Source organism: Saccostrea cucullata, unplaced genomic scaffold (genome assembly GCF_032062105.1).
Source record: "Saccostrea cucullata isolate Sc308-1 unplaced genomic scaffold, CSIRO_AGI_Scuc_v1 ctg10398, whole genome shotgun sequence".
Taxonomy (NCBI): Eukaryota; Metazoa; Mollusca; class Bivalvia; order Ostreida; family Ostreidae; genus Saccostrea; species Saccostrea cuccullata.
Genome location: NW_026924002.1, coordinates 4,189 through 23,048, shown reverse-complemented (window position 1 = coordinate 23,048; position 18,860 = coordinate 4,189). Strand labels below are relative to the sequence as shown.

The window sequence follows — 18,860 nt, the reverse complement described above, 5'->3', positions numbered from 1 at the left end:
CCTTTAAATGATTTGCACAGCACACAACGTAATTATGTACCTTTACCTTTAATAATTTAATTCACGATTCGAAAGATAAATTCAGCTTTCCCGACTTTTGAAAAAAAAGGGCATGTGCTGCTTGGCAAAAAAGAGTGTAGTTATTACTAGTATTCAAGAATTTAATGCATTAAATGCACGTACATCCATGTATGTTTTTGAACAAGGAATGTAAGGACTTAATTAAATAAAAGCCATCGTTCTTCATCTTCTTAACGTCTTATTTTGTGTGAACTGAGGTGAAGCTACAATACCTGGGAGGTTGCTGTTTTGTGTGAACTGAGGTGAAGCTACAATATCTGGGAAGTTGCTGTTACATCGCTCTAATCGTTTAAAGAAACGTATATAGTATACTATTTTCTATTCTACTCCTATATTAAAGATATATATGCCGTGTTAAACAGTATTTTTGCACAGCTGAAGCCCAACAAACATTTCTGAAGTATGATGAGCTATAAAAAATGAAGCATTCTTGCAAATTCGACGAAATATTCGTTATTAACAAAGTACTGGTCAGGAAAAGAACATTATATTCTAATGCATATTTATGGACTGACGTTTATGCTGGATCTGCGTATGTGCGCGGGAAAAGTATCGCGAGAATCATCAGGTCGAGGAAACTATTTTCAATGAGTTGGATTATAGGTTACTACATAAAATACATGTACTACATGCGTTTTTCGAAAAGGCTAGTTTTTAGCTCTACTGGTCAGAGACCAGAAGAGCTTATGCGATAGTAATGCGTCCGGCGTCCGTCCGTCTGTCTGTCTGTCTGTCCGTCTGTCTGTAAACAATTTTTCAAAATGCTACTCCTCCTACAATTTTAGTCTGATTTCAATATCACTTGGCACACAAGTAGACTACACTAAGATACATAGAATAGTGCATCGGTTTTTTATTTCGATGAACGATGTTGCCATGGTTACTAAAAATAGAATTTTATTTGAAATTCCTTTAAAACGCTACTCCTTCTACAATTTTGGTCTGATTTCAATATCACTTGGCACACCAGTAGACTACACTAAGATACATAGAATAGTGCATCGGTTTTTGATTTCGATGAACGATGTTGCCATGGTTACTAAAAATAGAATTTTCTGTGAAATTCCTTTAAAACGCTACTCCTTCTACAATTTTGGTCTGATTTCAATATAACTTGGCACGAAAGTAGACTACACTAAGATACATAGAATAGTGCATCGGTTTTTGATTTCGATGAACGATGTTGCCATGGTTGCTAAAAATAGAATTTTCTGTGAAATTCCTTTAAAACGCTACTCCTTCTACAGTTTTGGTCTGATTTCAATATAACTTGGCACACAAGTAGACTACACAAAGGTACATAGAATAGTGCATCGGTTTTTGATTTCGATGAACGGTGTTGCCATGGTTACTAAAAATAGAATTTTCTGTGAAATTCCTTTAAAACGCTACTCCTTCTACAGTTTTGGTCCGATTTCAATATAACTTGGCACACAAGTAGACTACACTAAGATACATAGAATAGTGCATCGGTTTTTGATTTCGATGAACGGTGTTGCCATGGTTACTAAAAATAGAATTTTCTGTGAAATTCCTTTAAAACGCTACTCCTTCTACAATTTTGGTCTGATTTCAATATAACTTGGCACACAAGTAGACTACACTAAGATACATAAAATAGTGCAATGGTTTTTGATAAGTACAAACCAGTAGAGCTACAGTCTCGACAGAGACTTCTGGTTTAAATCGCTCTCGGAAAGACGTGATGCATTTTTCCAAACATTTTACACGCTTAATGCATTATGTACATTATTATCTACTAATCCCATGCTCACATATGCATACAAATGTTTAACAATGGTTAAAAATTAGGGTTTTCCCACTCCATTGCACAAGTCCGTTTGTTTACAGCTTTCCCAGCGCTGCACTGTCAGTGAAAAGTCAATTTCACGTGACTATTCCTCAGTACAAAAAGCAACCAACGTATACAACTTCGAAAGTTCTACGATCAATGCCCATGAGAATTAATACAGAGAGGATTTTTTTTAAAAAAACGTGCAACTTAAGTCTTTTTTAAACCAGAAGTCTCTGTCGAGACTGTAGCTCTACTGGTTTGTACTTATAACAAAGGATGAGAAAAGAAGCCATTGCCATCAGACTAAAGCTGTAGAGCGTTTTAAAGGAATTTCACAGACATTTCTATTTTTAGTAACAATAGCAACACTGTTCATCAAAATCACAAAACCGATGCACTATTCTATGTATCTTAATGTAGTCTACTTGTGCGCCAAGTAATACTGAAATCAGATCAAAACTGTAGAAGGAGTAGCGTTTTTAAGGAATTTCAAAGAAAATTCTATTTTTAGTGACCATGGAAACACTGTTCATCGAAATCAAAATCCGATGCACTATTTTATGTATCTTAGTGTAGTCTACTTGTGTGCCAAGTTATATTGAAATCAGACCAAAACTGTAGAAGGAGTAGCGTTTTAAGGAATTTCACAAAAAATTCTTTTTTAGTAACCATGGCAACACCAATCATCGAAATCAAAAACCAATGCACTATTTTATGCATCTTAGTGTAGTCTACTTGTGTGCCAAGTTATATTGAAATCAGACCAAAACTGTAGAAGGAGTAGCGTTTTAAAGGAATTTCACAAAAAATTCTTTTTTAGTAACCATGGCAACACCAATCATCGAAATCAAAAACCAATGCACTATTTTATGTATCTTAGTATAGTCTACTAGTGTGCCAAGTAATATTGAAATCAGACCAAAACTGTAAAAGGAGTAGCGTTTTTACGAAATTTCACAGAAAATTCTATTTTTAGTAACCATGGCAACACCGTTCATCAAAATCAAAATCCGATGCACTATTTTATGTATCTTAGTGTAGTGTACTTGTGTGCCAAGTTATATAAAAATCAGACCAAAACTGTAGGAGGAGTAGCAATTTTGAAAAATTGTTTACGGACAGACAGACAGACAGACAGACGGACGGACACCTTAATATTGCATAAGCTCTTCTGGTCTCTGACCAGTAGAGCTAAAAATGCAATAACTTTAAATTTTTATTAACAAATAACTGAGGAACAACTAATTCAACCAGTTACACTGCAAATTTACGAATATCGAGTTTAAAAACTGGAGTCTTATTTACTTGTGGAGACTTTGTGAGCGGTATTTCAAAGTACTTTTTAACAAGGAAAACTGAATTTGTTCGTTAATATGAGCATGGGAATTCTTAATTATCTATTCTTCGTATTTTTTTTTCTTAAGCACGCTTCAAAAAATTGTAAATTGGCTTTCCAGCAGTCATTTGAAATCGCATCCTATATTTCCCTAACCCACGTGTTTGTAGTAAAAATAAACATGTAGTAGACTATCATGCTTTTCGGCTCGTTTATGAGATTGGACCATTGTTTGCTGTGAGTATGAATATTTCAATAAGAGGCGGTTTAACATCCGACTCGGAGAGAAAATGATTTTTACCAAATAATATTTCATAACTTTTAAAAGTGATGGAGTGGAATTGTCTTATTTGCAGAAAGTATATAACTTATATAACTTGATGAGACACCGCATATATTTAATTCTTTTAAAATAAAAAAGTAATACGGCATATATATCTTTAATTATGTAAAACATAAATTATAAAACACTCATTTTTATTAGTTGGGGGGGGGGTTCAATGTTGTTTCATGCGGCGTAGTTTATTTAAATAATCCATAAACGAATACATTTTAATTTTGGAATTATGTTAACTTAATATAATGAAGTAAAGGTAATCAAAATTGACCGGTGGCGCGTTAAAACACGACTTCGCGAAAATAAGATCTCCGTATCTATTTTATGGTAACATGAAGGTATATAAATTATATATCATCTTTTTGGAAATTTTCTCTACTTTTAAAATATCTAAAAAGATTATGTCTTGATTGCCGGTATTTAATCGATTTTACGTTGTGAAGACAAACGTGACTTTTTGAAAATGGCGTAATTTTTCAAAGCAATTACCTATTTTTCAGACGATTGACATTTTTTTCCTGATTAATTTTATAAAGAAAGTATGGTATATTCTTAAAGCATATTTTCTTTGCTTTTAAAATATGTAAAAATTATTGTTATTACTTTAAAGTATATTTTAAAAACAAGAATTTTCTTGCACTTACGTGTTTTTTCTCGATTTTATTCGTAATGTTTAAACAAAGCTCAGTTTTACGTTTATTTCTGTGTTGAAATAGGGAAAACAAAATAAAGCTGGTAAAAGTAGAGAAAATTTCCTTTCCAACAAGCCCTTACATGCCTTCTTACGCTCAGTATTTTCGTAATTACGATAATTTGAATTTGTGACCTTCGCATAGTTTTTATGGAAAAATCGGTCAATATTTACATGTAACGTCAAGGTCGATATTGTTGCGTCTTACTCGAAACAACAAATTCTTTTATAAGACTTTTTTGACCATTTAAATATATTTTTTACTGAAATAAATGCATAATACAAAAAAAAAAATAGATTTCAAAAAACAAATATATACTATCGTTCTGCCTTTTGTGAAGTGAATGTTAATTTATTCATCATGTAATGATGTATAAATATTTCATGTAGTGATATACAATGTTGATAAAAATTGTAGATTCCCAAAACGTCGATCTTTACTAAAAAAAAAACAGATTTTTAATATTGTTGTATCTTGTTATACTGTATACGTATTAATTTGCAATTTAATTAGATCTATATTGGCACGAAATTTAACAATACAAAAACTCGCATTTATAAATAAATACGACTCATCACTGTATGAGTTGATACGAATTGAAAAAAACCACGTGTTTCCGCTGTGGTGTAAACAACAACATGATCCGTTTTCATGATTATTTCACGACGAAGATCATCACATCAATGAATCAAATAATACGGACATACCTTTGGTATTAGCAGGTGAGAATACGTGTACATATTGACTGAAAAGTTTAAGTTTAAAACGCATTAGTTCACGTTCTAAAGAAAACTAAATGTACACATGTACAAGATCTTTATGTTTCAGTGTGCGTATTTCGTATTGTTCAGCCAATTTTGTGTTCCTTTTTAACTTTGATGCCTTTGACAATCACTCGTAAGTTCAAAGTAAAATCAAAGTTGCCATAATAATAGATAGTTGTTTTAAGTATGTGTGTACCAATGTGTACATGTACCACTTTCACATTGAATTTTTAGGGTGCTTTCACCATATACAACAATAGTTTCATCCTTGAATACCCACTTTCTAAGCCCACCATGAACTACGAAGGTCAATTAATATGTAAGGACACCAATGAACAGGTAAATTTTGTTTGTGTTTGTTTTGTAAAATTTTAAAAAATAGTCTAATTTTATTTGTGTCATTCTCATAATATTGCATTCATACAAATTTATAAACATTTGATTTATATTTTGAAAAATAAGTGTTTGAAACACATAATACTTATGATGCTTAATTATTCATACAGACACATTATTTAAACATGTAATATCTATTTGGATGAATGCCGAGATAAGCTGTTTTTATAGACTGCTGTTGTATTTCCAATCTGCTTAAAGTATGTGGTTAGAATTTCCATTTTCTCAATTTTTCAGACACTTTCCAATTATCATACATCATATACATGGGTGGTCAAACTCACTGGATGGTTTATCAACACTCCCATGCTCACAAACAGCCCTGTCCCAGGAATTTTGCCCTGAAGTAACATTGCAGTCTATTGTCTCATTTCTTTTTACAACCCTGGCAGCCATGCAGGTATGCAATCTATGAAAGCCATGAAGGGTCAGGGACATAGAATTTTTAAAAATTTGTAAAAGTAAACCGAGTTCTCGATATATACAATCCGTTCTCTCGGATTGACAATCTGTTATAACAAATTGCCAATTCATTCTCACAGATTATCAATTCGTTCCCTCAAATTACAAAATCCGTTATCTCAGATTGTATAATTCATTCTCTTAGTTTACCCTTCCCATGATTTCAATAAAATTATTTATCTGTACATATCGGATATGGTAATACATGTTTAAAGAATAGAATATTGTAGTATTTTACATCCTACCATTTATTACCTATTATGGTCCAAAATGAGAAAAATACATGAACATTTTCAAATCAATATGCTAGTACTGATATTTGTACAACAAAAAGTCTTTGAGGTTTTTGTGTTAAGTGTATATTAGAATAATTGAAAGTCCTAAATAGTAAAAGTGAATATGGGTCCTGTGTAATCATAATATTTCTAAAATAAATATACATTGAATTAGTTATGAAAGAGGTTGGAAATGACCGGTTGCTGAAACAAAATAAATAGAACGCACAAATTGATTAAAATGGTTGGATGTATCTGTACATATATGTAATGAAATTCAAGAGCACAGAGAAAATCAGAAGACCGACGTTAATTGTAACAAATTGAGATCTCGAATTATTAATCTGTGAAAACGAATTACCAGTATGTAATTCGAGATCTCAAATTATTAATCAAGGGGGCAAATTAGTAATCTGTAAGATCGGATTGTGTAATTCGAGATCTCGAATTAAAATCGAGGGAACGATTTAGTAATTCATGGGATTGGATTGTCTAATTCGATATCTCATTTTTTACTTTTTTGAAAAATTGATGTGTCCCTTCATGGCTTTTATAGCAATCTAATTAAAATTAGATCTTCCATCCACTGCCAGATTTTTTTATATTTTGCGATAGCGTAAACAGAGGCTTTAGTCAGATTGCCATATATGCTGTTTGTTTTAGTTCAGTAATTTTACCATGATGGTTTACTACAAGGTTGTTGAATTATCAGTCCTGATACATTGACTTAGCAATATCATTTAACTACTTGAATCACATAATACAATTTTAATTTTAAAAGGAAAATCAAATAAGTGTAGTAATTTTAGCATTCTTAATTTTATTTATAAATGTAAATCCATATACACAATGACATGTATCTGTTTCAAAATATTTAAATCTTTTACAGGATAGAAGCTGATCACTTGTACTTGACAGCAAATAATAATGTCTTTGACAAGTCAAAGAATTTCCTCCAGTCTTACAGAGAAATGACAGTTGATAAAAGAATGGTGGACACAAAGTAAAACTGCTCTTCAACATTTTGTTGAAGATTTCAGCCTGATTTGGAATTCATCTTGCAATATTTCTGGATTTGTATATTTGGACATAAACGTCACATTTTCAACTTATTAACTAAACAGTTTTGTGTTAAATTTTGCCAATGCTATCTATTATTATTATTTCCCTCCAAGATAACATGTCAAGTCTTTATTGTACCCCTTAAGCTCTGTTATACCAGAAAAATCTTGTAGTTTATTTTTTCTTGTTAGATTAAATCCATGAAAATAAAGATCATTTTTAATGGCATCAAGAGAATGGATTTTTTTGTTTAACAAAAAGATTGTATAGATGTTTTCCTAGGGGTTTGTAAGAAGCAGACCAGAATTCTTTGCTTGCAAATTTTGTCGTTTGCCATTTTTATCACGTCAACTATTAGATGATTTATCCATGAATGAAGCATTTCAAAATTGATATTTACTTACAATTTAAAGCAGAATTCTGTACTGATATGACCTTGACCCCCTTAAGAACAAGAGTGTCAAGGTCAATTTTTAATACAAAAATGTTCTTTTATCTTTATGGCTCATATCTTACATACAATATCATAAAATATACAAAAAGTGTCGAGAATGTGTCCAGAATGTGAAATAACAAACATGTATATAGCCAAAAACTTTAAAAAGTTGTTGCTTAGCAACCACTCAAAGGTCATTAAACAGATATTTGAATTAAAATGATGCATGGATATTGCAGTTCTGATCCCTTCTTGAGAGTATATTCAGAATTTTCCATTTCAGCATCCATTGTGTTAAATTATGGCAAGAATATTGAAAAGTGTTGAAAAAAATTGATGAAACTTTTGCACTTATTTGACCTTTGACCTCCTAAAAATAGTTCTAATGAGGTCAAACTTTAAGACAATTTATCTGCTGTTCGTCCCTTGTACTTTTATGACCTCACATCTAACTTTTATATGTGCTGGGATGCATAAATGTGTATAGGATGAGTAATAAACGAAAATTCTTGCCTGAAAATTAGAAAATTCTGGGTTGCTAAGCAACCGCATTTAAGTAGTTATATGCAGAATTGAAAAAAAAGTTTATATGTTTCATGTAGTACAGTATCATGCTCTTTTGTGAGTATATCCAAAATTTCCTATTTCAACATACATCATAGTAAATATTTAGCTTGAAGATTAAAAAGTATCAAAAAATCCCATAAAATTTTGCACTTAATTGACCTTTGACCTCCATTTTTACTAATAAGGTCAGTTGTTGAGTATCTGAATAGTCATAAAATATCATCTCTAAGACATTCCCTATAAAATGGTATGCAATATACCTAGCTTTCTCCTTGAATAAAAAAGTTGGAAATAATTTAATAATGTCATATCAAAAAGTCTCCAAAATCATTCATTAAATTTATGATGTCATAACAAAAAACTTTCTAAAGATCCTTCATTTTGATTGAAGGTTTCTGAATTGAAATAATCTGTAATATTGGTCAGTTTGCTTTTTCGTCGGAAACAGATACAAGATTACCACATTTGTTTACATCATTCAGCTCTCCCCCGCACACTTTCTGTGTGTTTCAAATGTTAAATTTCTATCTTTAAAAGTTTATCATCTGCACCTACTTTTTGTACCAGTCGAAGCTTTGTTCTTGGTTCATTAATGCTAGGATTTGTTCAAATTTATTTTATTCTCAAAGTACCTTTTTAAGAAGAAGACGTACAATAGGCACCTAGTCCACAAAATGACACCCGCCTCCCAAATAAATATAATGACAAAGTCCATGTTTTGCTATGGGAGACTAGACATAAATTGTTAGATCAAAAAGTACAGTGGGAGGTAAACAAAGGAACTATGAAATAAAGAAATCTGTCGAAGTATCATTAAATTTTATTAAGTGGTATAGGAGGAGTTGTGGATAAGAGACGGGTATCCCTCAATATTACAGTAAGAATGGCAGTGTCCTTTGTTTTTTCTAAGGGAATCCCAAAAATGCGTGTAAGATCAAAAAATAAAATAGGAGGTGCACAAAGACACCATGTAACAAAGATTCAGTGGATGAAATATATGGAGATAACGACAGTATTCAAAAGTCCATTAAAGGCAGAGATTTTAAGCACCGCCTTCAAAAATACCTGGTCTGGGTAGCCCTGTCAATCAAGTACGTGAAGGTCCATCATTGGAAGCTGGAACTTGATTGACAGTTACTTACTGGTCCCTGTGTATACCCTGTACACCTTGAACGGGACTCGTTGTGACCTTCTAATTAACTTTTGATCCTTTGATGTTTACTGAACACGGTATACAGAATTACTGTGATTTTTAGCTCTACTGGTCAGAGACCAGAAGAGCTTATGCGATAGTATGCGTCCGTCGTCCGTCCGTCTGTCTGTCTGTCTGTCTGTCCGTCTGTCTGTCTGTAAACAATTTTTCAAAATGCTACTCCTCCTACAGTTTTGGTCTGATTTCAGTATAATTTGGCACACAAGTAGACTACACTAAGATACATAATTCTGTGTATCGGTTTTTGATTTCGATGAACGGTGTTGCCGTGGTTACTAAAAATAGAAATTTCTGTGAAATTCTTTCAAAATGCTACGCCTCCTACAGTTTTAGTATGATTTCAATTTAACTTTACACACAAGTAGACTACACTAAGATACATAATTCTGTGCATCCATTTTCGATTTCGATGAACGGTGTTGCCGTGATTACTAAAAATAGAAATTTCTGTGAAATTCTTTCAAAATGCTACTCCTCCTACAGTTTTAGTCTGATTTCAATATATCTTGGCACACAAGTAGACTACACTAAGATACACAATTCTGTGTATCGGTTTTTGATTTCGATGAACGGTGTTGCCGTGGACACTAAAAATAGAAATTTCTGTGAAATTCTTTCAAATTGTTACTCCTTCTACAGTTTTAGTCTGATTTCAATATAACTTGGCACACAAGTAGACTACAATAAGAAGCATAATTCTATTTATCAGTTTTTGATTTCGATGAACGGTGTTGCCGTGGTTACTAAAAATAGAAATTTCTGTGAAATTCTTTCAAAATGCTACTCCTTCTACAGTTTTAGTCTGATTTCAATATAACTTGGCACACAAGTAGACTACACTAAGATACATAATTCTGTGTATCGGTTTTTGATTTCGATGAACGGTGTTGCCGTGGTTACTAAAAATAGAAATTTCTGTGAAATTCTTTCAAAATGCTACTCCAAATACAATTTTAGTCTGATTATAATATAAATGTGGCATGCAAGTAGACTGCACTAAGAACATAAAGAGACTTAATCAAGGATCATTATTCTATTTATTGCTGTTGAAAAGTTTCAATTTCCAACTGCTTAAGTACTTTTCTCTTCCTTTGCTATAAGTACAAACCAGTAAGTTCAGTCTCGACAGAGACTTCTGGTTTTTTTTTAGATTGATAATTTATGAATTAAATATACCTGTAGTATTTGAAAGGATAATAATATGATATGTATTTTTAAAACAAAAAATTAACCTTTGGTACATAAAACTTTTTTTTTTTATATGAAATTTCCATTTTATCTTTAATATGTTAAATGGTATAATTTTAAAGTGGAAATGTTATTACTGTGTGAAGTAATTAAATTTAAAAAAAATAATGTTTCTAAACATGGGTAACTTACATTTTCCCTTTTAATTCAGATAAAAATTTACAAGTAATCTTTTTTAGCATGTTCCATGGGAACAAAGCCATGATAGACCTACATGTATGCAGTGCAGAACTTTTTTTTGTGAAATATAGTTCAAACAGCTCTCTTTCCATTTAATTAATAGATGGGATCCATGGGATGAATGAATTAAGTCCAATTCGGGTTGTTACAAGAGTTGTTTTCTTTAAATTAACACATACATGTACATGTACAATAACATCTAAAACTATCTTTGTTTTAATATTTGAATTAATAGTATGATATCATAATAATTTTTTTTAAATAAGTAGGGGTGTTTTCATACAAACAAAAATAAATCAATATATAATTGAAAAAAACTTTTTACTACTAATTTTAAGATTGTTTCAAAATCCCCAACACAGGTAAAGTTTGACATCTGAGTATTTCACCGTGTATTAAATCACTTCCTGTGTATAGGGATTAGGAGACAGATGACTACAGGTAGACTGCTAGCCCCCAAGGCATTTACACACCTGTACAATATAAGCCCCTCCCTCACCCGAAATTTACCACCCGGTAAAAAATCTCTGCCTTTAAACAATATAAAATTGGAGCAGAGCAAGCATTGAGATTGAGCATCCCCTGTCGAACGGCCACACCCGCCGTGTGCTCCTTGTCATGACCTTGAAATAACGGAAATATCCATTAACAATTCTGTGTGAAACATAGAATGAAAAACATCAGTCAGCATTTGACTTGCATGTAATGAAAATCTCATTAAAATCCATTCCGTGCTTATAACTAAAGGAGTTGTGGATGAGATGGGTTACCCAAACTGTAAAGGACGGACGTATATAGACAGATGGACGGACAATCCCATCACCTTATTCCTCCCTTGCTGAGGAATACCATAAGAGGAAAAAGACAATAATGGTCACCTGAGTATAATTGCCTGACGTCACGGCGTCAGGCTGTATAAGGATTGATATTTTCATAATCCGAAACTATGCAATCATACCTAGATAGCTAGATTTAATACAAGCTGATTTACATTGGAATTCTTTACCTGCATTTTAAAAGAAACAGTTTTCAGAAAAGAGAATAATATAACTGATGCAAAATACTGCAGTGTTTACTTCCTTTACCCTTTTTGCATTGAACAGATTATTGCATGAGATTCACCGTTTCAAAATGTCCGTGCATCCTTTTTTTTTCATTTCTATACTACTGGATCAGTCCATTTATATTCTACGAAAGGGGCGAATCGCTCTTTTTCGCGCCAAATGTCACTACTTTCTTCGCGCCTTTTCCTTGGATTGTTCTATTGTATGAATGGGTGTGTTAGCAACTTCCATGGAATTAAATAAAGTTTATCCTTTAAACCTCCTTCCAGTGCTTCAGAAATTCTCTCTAAAAGTTAATGTTTTATCTCATTCTTTTAAACAACATATCGTATAATATATCAGTATGCGGACATGCGACACTAAAGAAAGGATTTTTCTAATTTGATTCCCATCCCATGGTTGGTTTATTCCATAAATGGACTAGTCCATTAATAATAAACAAAGCAGTTCAACAAGTCATGGACCACAAACATGATATATTATGTGTCTCTGTTCAGATGCACACAATAAATAAGAAACACTTGCAAATCTAGGATTTTTATTTCCACAAAGGCCTAAGTATTGAATTTACTTACAGTGTATTTCATTCTCAATAATGATAGTGTCACTCCCCCCCCCCCTTTTAAGGAAAAAAAAATTAATGAACAATTACAAACATTACTACTGTTTACTTCAGTGGAGAAAATATACTCCAAAAAATATGTTTTTAATTATATCCATCTTTTAAAATGTTGACAATGCATGATTTAGTAAAAGATCTTATAATAGATGTTACATATACAATGGAGCTCGAAATCAATTTAGATCGAAGGGCAGATCACACCACTTGCAGAAAACCCCCACAGAATAACAACCCCTTAGTATGCAGTGTAGAGATGATTCTTCTAAAAGTTAGATAAAATCAAGATTTCATTTTCACAAGGTTCTCAGAATATTAAGTAAGGAAATATTTTAAACCCAAAAGTATTGCACAAAAGGTTTATCACTCCTCATGCAGATATTGATTGATTAAGTCAGGCAAGCTTCTTAAAAAGCTGTTACTTGTACCAAATTGTAAATGATTTCAGGAAGTGTAAAACTGGAGGATTGTGAGCCAGTCCGATCACAAAATAATGAATTCACCCCGCTGTGATTTTGTAAAATTTGCAAATGTGACCTTGAACTTTCCCAAAAAATCTTTATATTTTATTGACAAATTCTCTTGTCAAAAAAAACTGTATGTTACATTATATCAATTTTTAATTTTTCTTTTATGTGTGACCTTGAATTTGTCACAAAAGGTCCGGCAAGATTTGAGCTACCAGGTCTAAAACAATCGTTGTACTAAAAGATTCAGTTGATAGCTATAACCCAGACAAATTCAAACTTTTTCTAGTAGTGATCTTGAAATTGCAAGCTTGACTTTGCAACAAGGTCTTGACACTCTGAGGTCATAAACCACTTTCAATTATTCTCTTTTTAAAGAAATTAAAGCCTAAATAAGAATTGTATTCTGTTACTTTTAGTGCTGTTGTGCTTACCAAAATTACATTTCCTCAAGGTTAGATCGATACACTATTGAGTTGATCTTACACAATCTTTAAACCAAGTTTAAACTTTTAGTGATTCCCATACGAAGTTAAAGTAGGGCGTTAGCTTAAGCGTTGCGGAGTAAGGAGTTGTCCTAATGTGTACAGCAAATATTTTGGCATTGCACATTATTTAGTATTACTTCGAGTTCAAGTAATGCATTACCATTACGATTAGCATTACCCCAAGCCTGCTAACGTCACGGGTTCAAATCCCATTATAAGGTGTAGAGACCGGTTCCTCGAATGAGACCGTAAAACCGATGTCCGGTAGGTGCTGGGACGAAAAGAGCACTGCTTAATGGCCCCAAGTACCAACTCTATAGACTATAGGTGAAACAAAGGCCCACGGGCCTTATAGGTCCCCTGAGTACCATGTAACAACTTCCCAACAATTGAATTTAGTTCGTGTTTTAAATCGGAGGCCATAAAATTCACAATTTAATTTAAGAAAGGGGCACCATTGCTTATCATAATTATACACTTAACATGCTTTCTCCAGTTACTTAATACCCAGAGGTAGATGAGTGTAACAAAGAATAAACCAGTTGTGCACCCCACCCCAAAGGAACCACTGACCCTGGGGCCACAGATATCAAAATTTTGGAAATTTTATCATAAATTTTATTTCACCATATATAGTTGATTAATACCAAAGTGCAGATTTCTAAGCATTAATTTATTTTCAGAATATATACCCCCCCCCCCTCCCCGATACCCCTGGGGGGGGGGGGGGGGTAAAAAAAATAACCATTTTGCTAGATGCACCTTTCTTCATCTTAAATATATATACTTAGATCATTGGCATAATAAACAGAAGCAAAGGAAAAGATTTTCAAAGAATTAATGTATTTTCACTATATAATCAATAGAGCATCACCCCTTACACCAAATGGCAAAACCCCTGACAGGCGCCATAAATTCACAAATTTGGTTGATGCACTCTTGCTCATTATAACTATATACTAAGTTAGTTTATTTAATACCCAGGAGCAGAGAAGTAGATTTTCAAAGAATTAATGCATTTTCACTATATAATCAATAGAGCCCCGTCCAAACACCAGAACCCCTGACCTGGGGCCATAAAATTCACAATTTTGGAAGAGGCACTCTTGCTCATCATTACTATTACTTAGTTAGTTTATTTAATACCCAGGAGCAGAGATATTCATAGAAATAATGCATTTTCACTATATAATCAATTGCGCCCCGCACAACATTAGAACCCCTGACCCTGGACCATAAAATTCACAATTTTGGAAGAGGCACTCTTGCTCATCAGAACTATGTCCTTAGTTTATTTAATACTCAGCAGCAGAGGAGAAGATTTTTGAAGATTTAATGTGTTTTCACTATATAATAAATAGAACCCCACCTTAACACCTGGGCCATAAAATTCACAATTTGGGAAGAGGCGCTCTTGCTTATCATATGTACATGTATGTACTTAGTTAATTTACTTGATTGGTTGATTAATACCAAAGTGCAGATTTCAAAGCATTAATTTATTTTCAGAATATGTACCCCCCCCCCCTCCTCCGATACCCCTGACCCAGGGCGCATGAAATTAACCATTTTGCTAGATGCACCTTTCTTCATCATAAATATATATACTTGGATCATTGGCATAGTACACAGAAGCAAAGGAAAAGATTTTCAAAGAATTAATGTATTTTCACTATATAATCAAAAAGCATCACCCCTTACACCAAATGGCAAAACCCCTGACAGGGGCCATAAAATTCACAAATTTGGTTGATGCACTCTTGCTCATTATGACTATATACTAAGTTAGTTTATTTAATACCCATGCAGGAGCAGAGAAGCAGATTTTCAAAGAAATAATGCATTTTCACTATATAATCTATATAGCCCCTCCCTAGTACTAGAACCCCTGACCCTGGAGCCATGAATTTCACAATTTTGGTAGAGGACTCAATGCTCATTACATTCATGCTAACAGTTTGTGATTGATGTCCAGGAGTAAAGAAGATTTTTAAAGATTTCATTAATTTTAGTGATTTTGGCACCACCCCTCAGGTCCAAGGGGACCCGGGGAACCATGACATTCACAATTTTTGTTACCCTTCACCCACAGATGCTGTATACTAAATTTGGTTAAAATTGGTTCAGTGGTTTCAGAGAAGAAGCTGAAAATGTTCAAATGTTAACACACAACACAGGACGAAAACGGATACATGTAGCAATAGGTCACCTAAGTGACTCAGATGACCTATAAAAAAAATCAGCCGCGAAACAGCAAGTGTTGGAGTCTTAATATGAAGGAAAATTTCTTTAAAGGGATGTTAAACAAACACATTATTAACAGATTTTAAGAAATTTTCGAAATGCTTGAAAATTCGACGCACAGCGTACAAAAATATAATGACTAAGGTGACCTAGAAATGCACTAAATTTACTTCATCTTTCATATCGATAATTCAAAATCAGTATTTTTGTCTCATGGTGTCCCTCTTGTGTATATGAGGGAGTATCCGATGGTATGTGGGGTGTATCGGAGGGTGTGTATATGTGTATCATTCCCGGAATCTCGTGTATAAAAATTAAAATGCAGAAATCAACATTCTCAAAATCATGCAGGGCATGAAACGGTCATGTGCATGTTCGTTTTTTTTTCTTTTTCTTTTTTGTTGTTGCTTTGAATGAGCACTTGTCATGGTGTAAGTTATATTTTTATACTGCAGAAATACATGCGCAGAAGTACATGTGCAATCTGATATTGAATTAAAAGTGCTGAAACATAAAAATTAAAATCAGTTTTGTTTCTCCCATTTCCTCAATTATCATGAGGAACTTTAAATGTTGCACAAAACTGACATAAAAATCATTTAATGGGTTAAGGATTCTAATGTGATAGCTGAAAGACGACACTAAACAATAAAAATCTGCTTTATTTCTACACATCGATTGCATTTCTTGCAGCTTTGATAACTAATTCATGATAATACACTCACTTTACTGGATAAAAACAAGGAAACCACCTCTTCGTACATTGATTTACTTTAAGGAAGTGTTAAAATTAAGTTTCCATTCGGTTTTAAGGCTTCCTTTGAATGATTGTGTCATGAAACTTTTAAATTAATCCCAGTTATAGCAGATCAATGAAATCGTGACATTTTTCGCAGTTGAATCTTTTTGTTTCAAGATCTAGAGTGTCGTTAAGTGCATAGACTTAAACTAGAGTGTTAAGTTAATGTTTATCTTTGTTCCTTAATTAACTCAGTTGAAGATGTCGGGAGGAGTGTTCTTTCCCTGTCTATTGATCTGTACGTCCTGCTTTTGAATAGAATGTTTCAGGAAACATGACTCCTTAAATTTAAATACTAATTATGTTATTAATAAATAATCATGTACATAATAAATCAAAATCGTAAAACAAAAAATCATTAACCTAAATATAGATATTTTTATAGCCATGTCTCATGAAAAATTAGAGGCTGATTTTTTTTTCTCATTCAGCTGTTTTGGTAAAAAAAAAAACTGCTACCTCCATTAAAAGGCTAATTTTCATACGTATAATTGATTACCTACAAAATAACTAAAATTTTAAAATGACTTTTTTTCATTCTACACACATTGTCAAATACTCTTAGGATTAATATAAAAGAGATACCCGAGTTTTTCATGGCATTTTCTAGGTAGTCTTTGGATGTTAGGCCCCGGAATCATGAAACGACCATACAAGCCTAAAGTCAAAATCTTTATATTGTACTAAAATGCTGTATTATCCAAGCAGACCAAAACAGAAATGATTTTCCATATTACTTTACAAAAGTCACCTTGTCTTGTCTGCAAATTTAGAGATTAATTCAATAATTAATAAACATTTTACAAGCAATTGTAAATTTGACTTAAAACTAAATTTGTTTCATGATCTAGGTACAGGTCTTCCAGCAATCGGTTCGACATCCTACGCTCTTTAACCTTTTTTTTTTATTATTGCACTTTTTTCCCCAGTATTCCTATAATGCTGAATTTTAATTATTCAAAATTCAAATTCAAAAACTGAAAGATGAGAAAACTGAAAGATGAGAAAAAAAAATCTATAATTGCCCTGCTTCAACTTAATATATCAATACATCAACACGCTGAATCAATGTTTAAAGATCCCGGTAATTTAAATCATTCATACATGTACATACCATGGATGTTTTATGATCGAAAGATCCCGGGGGTATATTGTTTTTGTCCGTCTTTCTGTCTGTTGTCTTTAACTTTAACATAGCCCATAACTATTGAGAGGATGGGACTATGGCTTTCATATGTCACAGGTGTATTACTTATGAAAAACCCTTTTCCACCAAAATTGACCTCTTGACCTTTTTTACCTACTTTTGAAAAAAAAAAATAACACACTTTAACTAACCTTGGCCATAACTTTTGAACATGTGGGGCTAGGTCTTTCATACTTCACCTTTGTATTTATTGTGACATAACCTTTCAGCTGGTATAAATATTTGACCTTTGACATAAGAGTTTACCCCCCTTTTTAAAAACTTTAACCTTGGTCATAATTGTTTAGCAGTTCGAACTAGGGCTTTCATATTTTACAGGTGAATTCCTTTTGACAAGACCTTTCTTTGGGTATCAACATTGTTGACTTTGACTTTAGGAGTTAAAAAAATTAACCCTCCTATTCCCCATTTTCAAAAGTGAGTTATCTCCCCTCAAAAACAAAACTTTTACACCAGCTTAACTTCCGGGACTACGCAATACGATAATCCAACAAAAAAGTGATCAACTTACACGCTGTATTTAAAAATTTTAAAAGAAGAAAAAGGTTAGCATTTTTTTTTAGATAATAAATTATTTTATAAATTATTTTATAAATTGTTAGCCCCCCTTTTAAGAAAGCTATACGAATTAGCCAGGCACGTAGCATCGTCTTTAAAAGGGGGGGGGGGGGGTAGGCAAAGAAACATTTTTTATTACATTGAAAAGTTGGCAAGCAAAGAAAAACCTTGCCCAAAGTTGAAAAAGCTACTTATTTCAGTACCAGTTTCTTGGCATACAATACTACATTTGCCTTATATAACTTTACCTTAGTATTAACTGTGTGTGCGTGTGTGTGTGGGGGGGGGGGGGGGAACGTCTATCAATGATCATTTTCAATAGAAAAATTAACATTGGGAAAAAAGTGGGGGTGGGGCTAAGCCCCGTGACCCCCCCCCCCCGTGCGTACAGGTACAGAGAACGAATATGAAAATGGGTTGAACAGTTGAAATAACCATAGTTGTGAAAATTAAAAATTATTAGAATTATTAATTGTAAATTAAAAAATTACGGTACATGTTTTTTTTTACAGATGCACATGCATGTATGTCAGTTACACAGGGTTACATGAGTCTCTCTCTCTCTCTCTC

The 18,860-nt window shown here is 32.9% G+C and overlaps 1 long non-coding RNA gene across 1 annotated transcript; it reads left to right on the top strand.

The window, feature by feature from the left end:
- The first annotated feature begins 4,887 nt into the window (after window positions 1–4,887).
- On the top strand, window positions 4,888–7,225 carry LOC134265442 (uncharacterized). The gene is made up of 4 exons (XR_009991756.1): window positions 4,888–4,963; window positions 5,240–5,344; window positions 5,639–5,801; window positions 7,028–7,225. It is a non-coding gene; the product is annotated as an uncharacterized LOC134265442 (long non-coding RNA).
- The last annotated feature ends 11,635 nt before the right edge of the window (window positions 7,226–18,860 follow it).